We start from the raw sequence: 11,225 nt of genomic DNA on the forward strand, positions 1-11,225 counted from the left end.
AACTCAATCGACAACGAAATGAAGAAGCAGTATGTGACAAGATGGGAAAATGATATCCAACGCTCAAAGAAGCTGGAGACCTACCACAGCCTACAGAGAGAATACACTCTGGCACCCTACCTACTGAAGGTAAAAGACCCAAAACAGAGACAGACCCTGAGCCAGTACAGAATAAGTGCCCACAGCCTAGAAATAGAAACAGGCAGACACAGACAGAACTGGAAGCCCCGGGAGATGAGACTGTGCCAAAGATGTGAGCTAGGAGAGGTAGAAGATGAAACTCACTTCCTGTTGCGTTGCACACAATACTCTGAAGTGAGGAGTGCCCACCTAGAGAAACTCACTGCTGTTATCCAGAACTTTAATAATACAGAAGAGAACCAAAAAATAGCGATCCTCCTGGGAGAAGATGAAACCCCCGCAGAACTGGCTGCACACTATATCAGCACCTGCCACAAGCTGAGAGACGTCCACTAACCCAGGGGGGCGCAAACTTTTTTCCCTGCGCCCCCCTGCCGGCTGTCCCCTCATTCCCGCCCCCCCCCAACCCCAACTTACCCGCGCTCCGGCGTAATGACGTCACGGTGCCATAGCAACGTGACGTCACATGACCTCGTTGCCATGGCGACGCAGGGAGGAAGCCGCCGAAGCCACGGTAATTTAAGTGCCTTCGGGAAGCGCGCGGGGCCTCTGTAAACCCTGCGCCCCCCGTCGGCAGTGTCGCGGCCCCCTGGGGGTCGCGCCCCACAGTTTGCGCACCGCTGCACTAACCCCCACACCCCTGTGTGAAACTGTTACCCATATACCCTGCAATCATTATACCCTATCCCTAGTATTCGTGTAATTATTGTCCCCCACCCCCTATTATTCACGCTTTGGCAATACTGAAATGTTCTTTCGTCATGCCAATAAAGCTGATTTGATTTGAGAGAGTGTGTGGGAGAGAGAGAGAGAGAGAGAGTGTGGGAGAGAGAGAGAGGGAGATAGTGTGTGGGAGAGAGAGAGAGAGTGTGTGGGGGAGAGAGAGAGAGTGTGTGTGGGAGAGAGAGAGAGTGTGTGTGGGAGAGAGAGAGAGTGTGTGGGAGAGAGAGAAAGAGAGAGTGTGTGTGGGAGAGAGAGAGAGTGTGGGAGAGAGAGAGAGAGAGTGTGTGGTTGAGAGAGAGAGTGTGTGGGAGAGAGAGAGAGTGTGTGGGAGAGAGAGAGAGTGTGTGGAAGAGAGAGAGAGTGTGGGAGAGAGAGAGTGTGTGTGGGAGAAAGAGAGAGAGAGGGAGAGAGAGAGTGGGAGAGAGTGTTTGGGAGAGAGAGAGAGTGTGTGGGAGAGAGAGAGAGAGAGTGTGTGGGAGAGAGAGAGAGAGAGAGTGTGTGGGAGAGAGAGAGAGTGTGTGTGTGTGGGAGAGAGAGAGTGTGTGTGTGGGAGAGAGAGAGAGAGTGTGTGTGGGAGAGAGAGAGAGAGAGAGTGTGTGTGTGGGAGAGAGAGAGAGTGTGTGGGAGAGAGAGAGAGAGAGTGGGAGAGAATGTGTGGGAGAGAGAGAGTGTGTGGGAGAGAGAGTGTGTGTGGGAGAGAGAGAGAGAGAGAGTGTGGGAGAGAGAGAGTGAGAGTGGGAGAGAGAGTGTGTGGGAGAGAGAGAGAGTGTGTGGGAGAGAGAGAGAGTGTGTGGGAAAGAGCGAGAGTGTGTGGGAGAGAGAGAGAGTGTGTGGGAGAGAGAGAGAGTGTGTGGGAGAGAGAGAGAGTGTGTGGGAGAGAGAGAGAGTGTGTGGGAGAGAGAGAGATTGTGTGGGAGAGAGAGATTGTGTGGGAGAGAGTGTGTGTGGGAGAGAGAGAGTGTGTGGGAGAGAGTGTGTGGGAGAGAGAGTGTGTGGGAGAGAGAGTGTGTGGGAGAGAGAGTGTGTGGGAGAGAGAGAGAGTGTGTGGGAGAGAGAGAGAGTGTGTGGGGGAGAGAGAGTGTGTGGGGCAGAGAGAGTGTGTGGGAGAGAGAGAGGGGGGTGACTGACTGGGGGGGGGGTGACTGACTGGTGTGACTGACTGAGGGGGGGGTGACTGACTGGGGGGGGTGACTGACTGGGAGGGGGTGACTGACTGGGGGGGTGGTGACTGACTGGGGGGGTGGTGACTGACTGGGGGGTGGTGACTGAAGCTTGTGGGGGGGGGGGGGAGAGGGGCAGGCCGACATCCCCCCCGCCCCACCTCATGCGGTGGCTGCGCCATCATGAAGCTAGCTGGCGCATGGGAGGCACGTGGTGAGGGCCGAGGCCCCCCCCCGATCGGTGGATCGAGGGGAAGGGGACAGGAGCAGGGGACAGGAGGAGGGGAAGGGGACAGGAGGAGGGGAAGGGGACAGGAGGAGGGGAAGGGGACAGGAGGAGGGGAAGGGGACAGGAGCAGGGGACAGGAGGAAGGGAAGGGGACAGGAGCAGGGGACAGGAGGAGGGGACAGGAGGAAGGGAAGGGGACAGGAGGAGGGGAAGGGGACAGGAGGAGGGGAAGGGGACAGGAGGAGGGGACGGGAGGAAGGGAAGGGGACAGGAGGAGGGGACAGGAGGAAGGGAAGGGGACAGGAGGAGGGGAAGGGGACAGGAGGAGGGGAAGGGGACAGGAGGAGGGGACAGGAGGAAGGGAAGGGGACAGGAGGAGGGGAAGGGGACAGGAGCAGGGGACAGGATGAGGGGAAGGGGACAGGAGCAGGGGACAGGAGGAGGAGAAGGGGACAGGAGGAGGGGACGGGAGCAGGGGACAGGAGCAGGGGACAGGAGGAAGGGAAGGGGACAGGAGAGCTAACGCAAAGGCGGAGGCGCAGAGGGCCGCAGGGAGCCATGTGGGGACCAGGGGGATCGCAGGGAAGGAGCAGCGGGGCCGCAGCATGGAGAGATTGGAGTGTACTTACTCTCCAACAGATGTCCGGGCAGAACGAATGGCCGCTCATTGGGGGCGGGCTCATATAGAGCCTGGCCGCGCGCCCACAAAGCCTGGGAGCGCGCGCCAATCAGCTGTCAGGTAGGGGGAGTTTTTTTTTTTTTCAGCGCGAGCAGGGAAATTTTGAAAAAAACACGCGTGCTGCTTGGGCCAATATTTACTCGCCCGGAGGTTAAATCCACTCGCCCCGGGCGTGTAAATGTATAGAATTGTCGAACACTAATACATATATACACACACACACATATATATATATATATATATATATGTTATGGTGGGTAAAAAAAGTGACAAAAACCCTCCACAGTAAAGCATAAAGCAACTGTAAATATTACTGTATGTTCATTTGCATGTCTTAGACAGGTGTACATATATATATATATACACATATATACATATATATATACACACACACACACACGTTTCAACCGTGTGGGTCCCATCAGTGTGAGGTTGGTTGTTGGTTATATATTAGTTTCTCAGTTAGAAACAGTCTGTCTGTGAGTGGGTTTGTTGGCTTTGCATCTCATCCCAGGCTATGTTTAAAAGCTGTGTTTAAAGCAGCAAGCATTGGCTTAAGGGTTTTCCATGTAATCATGGACTTGAGACAAAAGGTGGCACTATTCTGGAACCACTGAGTCACATGTAGGATATGAATGAGGCCAGATAGCTCAACTCGTCCCCATTTGAAAGCACACCATGTTCTGTAATATTTCTTAACTTTATTGAGAAAGCATCAGACATATAAAAGGCACTTGTAGATGGTGCTGTGTGGTAAGAGAGTGCTTCTCTAGGTGAAGGTGCTTTGGCATGGGGGGGGGGGAAGGTAAAAACGAATAGCCTTGCCAGGGAGTAGATGGCAGAAGTACTCACTCAGCCTGCTAGGATGGAAAAGGAAGTGAGGGATTCCTGGGAAACAGGAATAGTCTGAGGACCAAACTAACTTGTCAGCAGAGACAGGGGAGGTGGGAAGACCCATTCTCAGCTAGGAGAATTGGGAGGTTGCTAGGGCAGCCAGCACTGCTGAGTGGAGAGGGGAATGTGTAACAATAATGTATCAGTTACACAGGCACTGTGTGTTTTCAGAGCAGAGAAGCATGCAACTGAAATAAGGAGCTGGCAGTCAGAAAAGTGTGTGTGTGTGTGGTGTGGTGTGGTGTGTGTGTCCTTAGTTAAGTTATGGTGGGTAAAAAAAAGTGACAAAATCCCTCCACAGCAAAGCATATAGCAAATGGAAATATTCCTGTATGCTCATCTGCATGTCTTAGACAGGTCTGCAACCCCGCCTTTCACCATTATCACCCAGCACACAGCACACAGCACACAGCACTTCCACTGCAGCAAGGGATTCTGGGAAATGACATGCAAATGTGCACACAGTGTCACCTTTTGCTTCAAAACCATTTTTAACATGGTTCCCTATAAGCTTAAGTTTGCTGCATGGTCACAGCTTTAAACACAGCTAGGGTTAAGATGGATAGCCAGAAAACCCACCCACAGACAGCCGTTTCCACCTCAATTGGTCTCATCAGTGTGGGGTTGGTTAACTGGCTATGCAATATATATATATATATATATATATATATATATATATATATATATATATATATCAAAAACCAGCAGCCAGCACTCCAAGCAACAAATGTAAAGTCAAGGTGCATGCTCCATAGAAATCAATATAGAAACCCTGTCTTCCCATAAGAGAAGGCACAAAAGCAGCAACACTCAGATATAGCAAAAAGACATGTATTAGCAGTGACAAAACAGCACACTATAAACCCATGGGTTTAACATTCCAAGAGACACTGTTTTTAAGTATACCTTTTGCTTGCTTCATTCATTGTAACATCGCCGGAAGAAGAGATCAGTGTATCTCGAAAGCTCGCACAAATAAAAGCATTTCGTTAGCCACAGAACGGTATCATCTATTTATTTTTTGATTATTGAAGCTCGGCTAACACGGTACTGATACCTCTACATGTATATATATATATATATATATATATATATATATATATATATAAAACTAGCTGAGAGACCCGGCGTTGCCCGGGATGTAATTTTGGGGAGTGGGTGAAAGTGGGTGACTGGGTGAAAGTGACTGGGTGGGTGTGTGGGTGACTGGGTGGGTGTGTGGGTGAGTGTGTGGGTGACAGTGCGTGGGTGGGAGACGGTGGGTGACTTACCTTGACCCCGTGGCATCTGGCTGGGGCAGAAGGTGAGTTCGGGAAGCCTATAAGAGTGGCAGGAGACCCGCGCCGCGCTTCCCCTCCGTCCGGGAGCCGGCGCACGTGATGGGGAGGCCCGCGCCGCGCTTCCCCTCCGTCCGGGAGCCGGCGCACGTGATGGGGAGGCCCGCGCCGCGCTTCCCCTCCGTCCGGGAGCCGGCGCACGTGATGGGGAGGCCCGCGCCGCGCTTCCCCTCCGTCCGGGAGCCGGCGCACGTGATGGGGAGGCCCGCGCCGCGCTTCCCCTCTGTCCGGGAGCCGGCGCACGTGATGGGGAGGCCCGCGCCGCGCTTCCCCTCCGTCCGGGAGCCGGCGCACGTGAGGGGGAGTCCCGCGCCGCGCTTCCCCTCCGTCCGGGAGCCGGCGCACGTGAGGGGGAGTGCAGGAGGCCCGGGCCGCGCCGCGAGGGGGGAGGAGCCTGGAGTTTTCTTTTGAGAAGGAGGGCCTCGCTTCCTCCGCGGCGCACGGTGAGGGTGAGTGGGGATTTGGTTGAGGTGGGGAGGGGGGAGAGAGTGAGGGGCACCGGGAGAGAAGGGGCACCGGGAGAGGAGGGCGGGGGGGGGGGTGTGTGTGTGGAAGGTGAGCTGCGGTCCAACTGACGGGGGAGAGTGTGTGTGTGAGGGTGTGTGTGTGTCCCTGTGTGTCCTTTGGGCCGTCACTCCGCCTCAGGCCAATGAGAGGTGTGCGGGGGCGGACCAAGGGACCAATGAGATTTCCCCTAGGGACACCGGACATCCAGGCAGGCAGGCAGGCAGGCATGCATGCAGGCAGGCAGGCATACAGTGCTTTCAATTATATAGTATATAAGATATAAGATAAGATAAGATGAGTTATTCAGTATTAGGTGATACCTTTATTTGGACTAACAGTTTAGTTGGCTTTTGAGAGTTCTCCCCTCTTCCTCAGGTCGGCAATACCGATTAACAAAGGAATCTATGGCTAAAACAGTGTTTGGGAGAGCAGGGGGAAAACAAAACAAAACACAACAGATCTGTACTGTAGATAAGGTAGGGTGTTAAAGTGTCTGACGCCATGGAAGGGTGACAAGGAATAGTATGCTGGGAGAGGGGGATGGTATGGATAAGAATAAAGGCTTACAATAGGGGAGCCCCTGCTACTGCGTCTAACAAGTGAGAAGGGAACGGTGCTTTGGGTATATGCACAGAAGAGGGTGGGGTAGAGATAGAACCCAAATACAGCACTCAGGTTCACACTGTGTGATGAATGGTTTAAAACACAACTTTATTAACTGTACCAAATAAATAAAATGATGGGTGTTAAAAACAGACGACCTGAAGGGATTCTGACCGTCAATACTGGAACCGTATAGGTTCAGGGTCTAGGGTATTGGTGTGTTCTGTGAAATTCAGATATCACATTAAACAGCTGTCCTTGTAAGGATCTGAAGTAAGATACCAATCTATACAGGGCAGCTCCTGGGTAAGTACTAATAGCTGCAAATCACTAATGGCAAAACTAATTGAACCGCATAATAATATATGTACTCGTATTGGGTCTTTATAATGGCTGGTATATGGAAGTTAAAGATGCCAGAGTTATTCCAGCATGCAGCAAGTCTCTGTAACATCATTCCATGGTAAGTGTGGTACTGAGTAGGGTTGGCCTGAGGTAACCTGCTTCTGTGTGCAGTACTAGGGAGGGTATACCCTCTAATTACCTCTGTGGCAGTAACGAGAGGTTACTTGCACAGTATGCAGACTGACACAGAATAAACTCGTTCTCGCGTATAGCGGAGACTGTCTGGGCCACATGATGAATGTACATGTAAATGAGGATAGTAGAGCTGTTACACACAATATATAGGGGCCAAAAGTGATTGCTGCATACAGTGAGCTGTCAGCCCATTCTTACCGTGATTATGTAGTATATAGTATATTATAATGGGTCGTGTTAACCTTTATAGACCTCATAAGGTTTACAATGACAGATGCCCAGATGTAGAGCACAGTTTAGATTGGTGTCATGTACTAACACACTGTTGTGATAGTCTTACTCAGGGGCATCATGACACATGGGTAATTCACAGATCAGTAGACTGAGTGCAGTAGGATATATAGTGAAGTGAAGAATCCCCTTGGACTGCTGTCAGGGAATCCCTGTAACAGCAATGTCCAACGCTGCTTCAGAGGTTGCAGTACAGCAGGGGAACCAAACTAAACTAAGTACTATTGCCAAATATAGAGCAACAATTGCCTGTATTAGATCGGGTTAGCGAGGCTCAAAATGTCCATCGGGGCCCTCTGAGAGCGTGTGTAAACCACACGGGCAGGGAGCCGCATCAACTCGCGGTTAGAGACGGTGAATGCGGTAATAGTCAGACCCCTGCGCGTGCACGTATGGAGACAGAGCCGCCGACACGCGCGTTTCGTGAGAGGCTTTCTCAAGGCGAAAATGTAAGTAATCTTGTCGTCTGACCCATTCTATTGCGCTAGAACTTTTCTGATATTTTTAACCGCAGATCGTCCCTTGACAAAGCACGATTCATCAGGATGTATCAAGGACGGGAGAATGTTTGCTAACCTATCTGCCATGATTTTGGTAAATATTTTGGCGTCCTGGTTAATCAGGGAGATTGGTCTGTATGATTCTGGCCTCAGGGGATCTTTCCCCTGTTTGTGGATTATCATAATGTGGCCATTTCGCTTGTTTGCATGAACGTAGCATCTTTTGAGTGCCGTGTGATATATTTGTTGTAATGGTTCTATCAGATCCTCTTTCAGAATGTTATAGTATTCCCCTGACATCCCGTCCGGGCCGGGGCCTGGCAGTTTGTAAGGTTGTGCCCTTTATCTCTTTTTGGGTAATTGGAGAGTTTAGTCTGTCGATATCTTCCTGACTTATTTTAGGTATCTTAATGTTTTTAAAGAAAGTTCCCCTTGCTTCTAGGTTTACCTCACCTTCTCTATACAGTGTGCTATAGTATTCTTTGAACACCTCATTTATTTTTTTTGCCTCTGTGGTTATTTCTGTCCTATCCTATATTATAGTAATGGGTTTAGCTGACCTATAGTTTCTCATAAGATTTCCCAGGAGCCTTCCCGTCTTGTTCACGTGTCTGAAAAATTTGGCTTCTTTTATTGATTTTTCCCCAGTTCTTTTTTCTCTCGCCACACCTCACATATAGATTTTTTCTGGTTATATCTTTTTTTATTTTGAGATGTTGGGTCTGTTTTGAATTCTCTAAATGCCTTGCTAAGTTCTTTACTTGCTTTGCAGAACTCCTGGGTTGCCTGTTTCTTCCTTCTAGAGACATATGCCATGATATCGCTCCTAATTACTGCTTTTGATGTTTCCCCAAAAAGTATGGGGTTCGTCTTATGTTCCTGGTTTGTATTCTCGAATATCTCCCATGCTCCCTTTAGGCAATTTACAAAATCTTCGCTGTCTCTCATGTAGTTTGGAAATCTCCAGGTGTTCGGGCTTGCTCTACCTAATCCCATGTCTAGATCTAGGCGTACCATTAGCACTTATTCCCATGATCTGTTATTTCTACTATTTGTTATTTATACGATTGTCACGTGTATTACTAATGTGAAGCGCTATGTATATTAATGGCGCTACATAAATAAAGACATACATACATAGGAGAGAAAGAGGTGCGCAAATATATCTAACAAACAGTATTAATATGTATCTGTGGATTCTGCCACAATGTAAAGGAAACACACAGTTCCAATATATATATATATATATATATATATATATATATATATATATATATATATATAATCTATCAAGGGGAGAGGAAAAACAAAAAGGCGCAAACCACTGACCACAATGCTTAAGTTACTAAACACTAATAAGATTGTAATGCAATGAAAGTCCAATCTGTAGAATCCTGGATTGAGTGGGATCTATAAATGAGAAGATAGCCAGATATGGGGAAGTATTTCTGTATTATTGACACACAACGTAAGCCTTTTTCCTCTCCCCTTGATACATAACAGGATATTTGGGACATCAGAACATACTGTCAGACCAGGACTGTCCCCGGGCAAACGTGTCAGCCTCACACAGAGAAGCTATAGCCCATAACACACACAGGATGCTGGCCCCTGTGGTAATGAAGGAGTTAAACTCCAACCAATACTCCCTCAATCTAATTACTTTCTAACTCTATTTAATAACTTTCCCAATCTAATCCTCACTGATCCCTAATGTTAATTCCCAATGTAAAATAACCCCCATTATCTCCCAGTCCCTGTGATACAGGAGGAGTAACCCCCCCAGTGCCAGAGGCTCCCCCTCACTATCAGAGGCTCAGCCTCTCAGGCTCCTGTGTGTAAGGAAGCTCAGAGCAGCACTGGGATAATGTGCACAGGTCACACAAGGGAGGGGAAGGGAGGAGGAGGAAAGCACTTACCCAATAACACAGGCTGAAGATCTCTGTGCAGCAGGGGGTGGGCAATGTGAGGGGGGCACAGGAAAAGGGACTTAGAGGCTGCAGAGCCTATTCCTCAGTGTGTCCCCCCCTCAGTGCCTGAGATGTGCACTTTATCCCCCCCTCACTGTGTGTGTACTTCCTATGGAGGGTGGGGGGAGCCCCTGTGATCTCTCAGTCCTTCCCTGTGGGAGTGACCTGGATTCCCCCCTCAGGATGTGGGACAGTCTGTGCTCAGGGTCAGTGTTTCCTGCCGGAATCAAACCTCACACACCAGGACATCCGGCTGCAGCAGAGGGACCATAGAGAGGGAAGAGGGGAGGCCAGAGCGCCTCTATTCAGCTCCTCCTGAGCTCATATGGAACAGTGACCCCTGGTGGGCTCCCAAGCAAGGTGCGGTGAGCGCCCCCTGGTGAGAGCTGCACGTGGTGCTGGCTGTGGGCTGGTATGGAGAGGTGACAGGGACCTGTGTGAGAGGCCTGTATGGAGTGGTGACAGGGGCCTGTGTGAGAGGCCTGTATGGAGAGGTGACAGGGAACTGTGTGAGAGGCCTGTATGGGGAGGTGACAGGGGCCTGTGTGAGAGGCCTGTGTGGAATGGTGACAGGGGCCTGTGTGAGAGGCCTGTATGGAGAGGTGACAGGGACCTGGGTAAGAGCCCTGTATGGAGAGGTGACAGTGCCCTGTGTGAGAGGCCTGTATGGAGAGGTGACAGTGCCCTGTGTGAGAGGCCTGTATGGGGAGGTGACAGGGGCCTGTGTGAGAGGTTTGTATGGAGAGGTGACAGTGCCGTGTGTGAGAGGCCTGTATGGGGAGGTGACAGGGGCCTGTGTGAGAGGCCTGTATGGAGAGGTGACAAGGACCTGTGTGAGAGGACTGTATGGAGAGGTGACAGGGAACTGTGTGAGAGGCCTGTATGGGGAGGTGTCAGGGACCTGTGTGAGAGGACTGTATGGAGAGGTGACAGGGGCCTGTGTGAGAGGCCTGTATGGAGAGGTGACAGTGCCCTGTGTGAGAGGCCTGTATGGAGAGGTGACGGACCTGTGTGAGAGGCCTGTATGGAGAGGTGACAGGGGCCTGTGTGAGAGGCCTGTATGGAGAGGTGACAGGGACCTGTGTGAGAGGCCTCTATGGAGTGGTGACAGGGGCCTGTGTGAGAGCCCTGTATGTGGAGGTGACAGGGGCCTGTGTGAGAGCCCTGTATGGAGAGGTGACAGGGACCTGTGTGAGAGGCCTGTATGGAGAGGTGACAGGGACCTGTGTGAGAGGCCTGTATGGAGAGGTGACAGGGGCCTGTGTGAGAGCCCTGTATGTGGAGGTGACAGGGGCCTGTGTGAGAGCCCTGTATGGAGAGGTGACAGTGCCCTGTGTGAGAGGCCTGTATGGAGAGGTGACGGACCTGTGTGAGAGGCCTGTATGGAGAGGTGACAGGGACCTGTGTGAGAGCCCTGTATGGAGAGGTGACAGGGACCTGCGTGAGAGCCCTGTATGGAGAGGTGACAGGAGCCTGTGTGAGAGGCCTGTATGGAGAGGTGACACGGGCCTGTATGAGAGCCTTGTATGGAGAGGTGACAGGGACCTGTGTGAGAGGCCTGTATGGAGAGGTGACAGGGACCTGTGTGAGAGGCCTGTATGGAGATCCAAGACACATCTCTTGATTGAGTTCCTTGGAGAGATTGGTGGAT

The 11,225-nt window shown here is 50.9% G+C and overlaps 1 protein-coding gene across 1 annotated transcript in view; it reads right to left on the reverse strand.

Annotated features, from left to right (window-relative positions):
• Positions 1 to 9,820, reverse strand: part of LOC142473286 (uncharacterized) — a 35,151-nt gene extending 25,331 nt beyond the window's left edge. The window contains exon 1 of the mRNA XM_075580489.1: positions 9,524 to 9,820. The gene's annotated coding sequence lies outside the window, so the exon portion shown is untranslated. The remainder of the gene's footprint in view (positions 1 to 9,523) is intronic.
• Between the last annotated feature and the right edge of the window lie 1,405 nt (positions 9,821 to 11,225).

This window comes from Ascaphus truei, assembly GCF_040206685.1.
Source record: "Ascaphus truei isolate aAscTru1 chromosome 2 unlocalized genomic scaffold, aAscTru1.hap1 SUPER_2_unloc_5, whole genome shotgun sequence".
Lineage (NCBI taxonomy): Eukaryota > Metazoa > Chordata > Amphibia > Anura > Ascaphidae > Ascaphus > Ascaphus truei.